The 3,790-nt window shown below is 47.9% G+C and overlaps 1 long non-coding RNA gene across 1 annotated transcript; it reads right to left on the reverse strand.

Moving 5' to 3' along the window:
- Nucleotides 1–258: 258 nt before the first annotated feature.
- Nucleotides 259–3,241, reverse strand: LOC127002658 (uncharacterized). The gene is made up of 3 exons (XR_007756374.1): nucleotides 3,114–3,241; nucleotides 1,055–1,167; nucleotides 259–373 (listed from the first exon to the last, which is right to left on the reverse strand). It is a non-coding gene; the product is annotated as an uncharacterized LOC127002658 (long non-coding RNA).
- Nucleotides 3,242–3,790: the final 549 nt, after the last annotated feature.

The raw sequence follows: 3,790 nt of genomic DNA on the forward strand, positions 1-3,790 counted from the left end.
ACAATCTTCCTTCATCTGTATTTCCTCCTGCCTACGACTTGAACTCTTTCAAGAGGAGATTATCAGGACACCTCTCCTCCCGAAATTGACCTCTCTTTCGGCCACCTCTTTTGATTTTCTTTTTCTCAGGAGCAGCGAGTAGCGGGCTTTTTTTTTATATTATTGTTTTTTGTGGGCCATTGAGCTGTCTCCTTTTTTGTAAAAACACTTTCACACTCACACTCACTCACGCACGCACGCACGCACGCACGCAGGCACGCAGGCTCACTTACTCACTCACCGTTCTTTGCGACGCGCACAACGTCGTCGAGGCCACTGTGTGAGATGTGACCTTCGCCCATACCGCCCGAGGTGACCACCAGGTCGTATGTGTCTGAGAGAGAGAGAGAGAGAGAGAGAGAGAGAGAGAGAGAGAGAGAGAGAGAGAGAGAGAGAGAGAGAGAGAGAGAGAGAGAGAGAGAGAGAGAGAGAGAGAGAGAGAGAGAGAGAGAGAGAGAGAGAGAGATGTAAAAGAAAAATACTTATATTAATCTTTACATATAAAACAACAACAATATCAATAATTCCACTCACACAACTCTCCTGGACAGAGTGGAGTCTAAGGCTCTTCGTCTCATCAGTTCTCCTCCTCTTACTGACAACCTTCTACCTCTTAATTAAATTCCGCCGCTATGTTGCCTCTTTTTCTATCTTTTATCGATATCTTCATGATGACTGCTCTTCTGAACTTGCTAACTGCATGCCTCCCTCCCTCCCGCGGTCCCGCTGCACACGACTTTCTACTCATGCTCATCCCTATACTATCCAAAACCCTTATGCAAGAGGTAAACTCTGGAACAACCTTCCTTCGTCTGTATTTCCCCCTGTCTATGACTTGACATATTTCAAGAAGTGTATCAAGACACCTCTCCTCTTGAAATTGACCTCTCTTTTGGCTACTCTTTACTTTTATCTTTTATGGGAGCGGCGAGTAGCAGGCTTTTTTTTGTACTCTTCTTGTTGCCCTTGAACCGTGTCCTTTGACGTAAAAAAAAAAAAAAAAAACTACTAATACCTTTGGGCACGGTGGAGTGTCCGCTGCCGATAAACTCCAGGAAGTCGTTGGTATAGATGCCAGTCTCCCGCTGCTTCATCATGCCCTCCGACGGGTCCACAGCGTCTATGTGCCTGTGGGAGCGGCTGTAGTAGTTGTAGTAGTAGCAGTAGTAGAAGTTATAGCAGTAGTAGTAGTTGTTGGGAATCAGTAAATTTACCCTACCCAACAGTTAGGTCACTCGCAAAGTGAATAACACACCCGTCAGACAATCCCAAACAAACAAGTGCTTACCAGCTTTTAGGTGGTGAAGGTATCCAACAAGCAACTCCAGACAGCCGAACAAATAATAATCCTACCGGATCCGTGTAGTAAAATCTATCTGTCTCAAATAACTGCTGGGGGCACTTAGCTGAGAAGCGGGTTTCAAAAAATATTGTTGTCTCTGAAGTCTCGTTGCCGGGTATATTATCCCTCAGTCAGTTAATAGAAGGCACACTGCGTCCGAGTTAATGGGTGGGCTGCAGTGCCTTGGTCTTTACTTTGTGAAGGCCGGTGGTGGAGAGAGAAAACCAACCACGTGGGTCTGACGCGATATTTTTAATTTCTCTCGCCAGATGGCGTGGCTTTCCTCTTTGTTTCCATAGGTTAAATTATCCTTGCTCTTTAATTTCAATTCAGCAAGAACAATTAGTTGTTATTTCATGAAAGGAAACACTTCACTATTGTTATTCCTTTCATGGTAAATGTGGTTAGTCTTCAGGCAGTGAATAAGTTAATTCTGTCTCGGTTTGGGAGCCGATGACCGAAGTATTTAAGTACCATCCAAGGCTTATTTGAGCTCAGACGATACTCATAGTTGGCTTGAACTCTCGGCCCGAGACTAGTTCCATAAGGGAAATAGTTAATTTGTCTAGTCCCCCGGTTAACTGGCGTAATTCCTAACATAGTATAGTCTATTGAATTTAACTTGAGCCCTTGGGCGCGACACAAGGATTCCCCACGAGACCGCGCTGGTGCCACATCAATCCATTACTCTCCTCAGAGAGGGTGGCTATCTCTCTCTCTCTCTCTCTCTCTCTCTCTCTCTCTCTCTCTCTCTCTCTCTCTGCATGGCTGCGCAGGGCGCAAGAGTGAGCTCTACTTCATTTGTCCATTGTGGCGTAACGTTGAATGGTGCGGCCTGGCGCCTGTTGCCAAGGTCCGTCAGGAGGCAAAGTTGCATGAGCCACGTTGCCAAGTGATATGGAAGGTTTACCGAGTCGTTGTCTTTCCCTCTAATCCCAGGTCGAGTGCCCCAGTCTGCGGGATCTGCGAGAGCAGTACCTCTCCCGGTGTCGTGATGTACATGGGAATTTTTCCCTTTCCCTAATGCTGGGTGAAAAGGCGTTCACCCCTGGACATGACGTCATGGGGTATCTGCAGGAGATGGGCATCCTCCATCTTTTGTAGGGTCTCTTTATAGAAAGTTCTTTGTATTTCACTAATGCATTTTTAATAAACATTTTATTATATTTTAAACTAGTGCTATATCTGAATGGACCATTTCAAAACTATCTTCCTAATAACTTTTATCACCCTTAGATTATTTTAATTATTTGCCTTCCATTTTATTACTCGGGTGCCATATGACCAAGATGTTGCGGCGCCATGAAAGAAACTTTATATCAATCAATCAATCAATCCCTCTAATTCCAAGCCATTCATAACACCACGCAGTCGTATTATGAATGTATGTAAATTCCATAAATAGATAACGTACAGACTAACAGTGAGACAAAACGTCATGCGCAGGTCATCGCTAGAGCTGTAAACAATGGGGGTTTCCCCGGGCCAAGTCACAGGGCTCAATTTTAAGTTAGAGTCGATGGACTATAGTAATGCCGCTCCTGCCCGCTCCCAGTTCCCACCCAGCGGCCCTGCCTCTACACAAGCAGCTGTAATTTCCAACACATCATTTTCATCTCTTGGCGTTAGACTCGTGTTGAGGCTGAGGCACTGGCAGGCAGGAGGGAGTGGACTGGAGGATATTTAAGTATGGTGACCGGACATCCCCTGTCTGCGGCCCTGGGGCACCCACCTGAAGCCTTCCCGGTGGAGTTCGCGGCCCACGCAGCCCGTCCCAGCGGCCACGTCCAGCACCCTGGCCTTAGCTCGCCGCTCCGGGGGTACCCAACGCAGCGCCTCCTCCAGCGTGATGGCGGGACCACGGTACCAGCCTCTCCAGATCATCTAAGGGGACGGGGAAGCGGGTGATTACAGGTGGGTACCCCAGGGGCCGCATCACTTCACTCCCGGACCTCAAGGAATAGTCGCCGGTTTAACGCAAAATCATTCCAGCGATACCCCATGATTCTGCGTAGGCACTTGGTACCGAAGGCATCTCTCTCTCTCTCTCTCTCTCTCTCTCTCCTCGTAGTTCTCGGACCACTCGTTGTAGCCGACCACCATCTCCTCCGGCGTGACCCCCGGCCTGTGGACTTTCGCAATCACCCTCATTGCCACGTCGCCCCGACTGCCGCCCTCAGACATTATCCTGCAGCAGGGAAGAGACATAAGAATCACAGGTAGGGCATGAATACAGTACAGTACAATTCCTTTATACATCCTTTATATATTTACGAAGGTAGGTACAGTTTTCTAGCCCCGCGCCGCACTCCTCGCTGATTTGCCGGCTGGCTCTCAAGCTCCGCCTACCTCCATGGCAAGTGTGGCCCGCCTCTCTCTCTCTCTCTCTCTCTCTCTCTCTCTCTCTCT

Source organism: Eriocheir sinensis, chromosome 23 (assembly GCF_024679095.1).
Source record: "Eriocheir sinensis breed Jianghai 21 chromosome 23, ASM2467909v1, whole genome shotgun sequence".
Taxonomy (NCBI): domain Eukaryota; kingdom Metazoa; phylum Arthropoda; class Malacostraca; order Decapoda; family Varunidae; genus Eriocheir; species Eriocheir sinensis.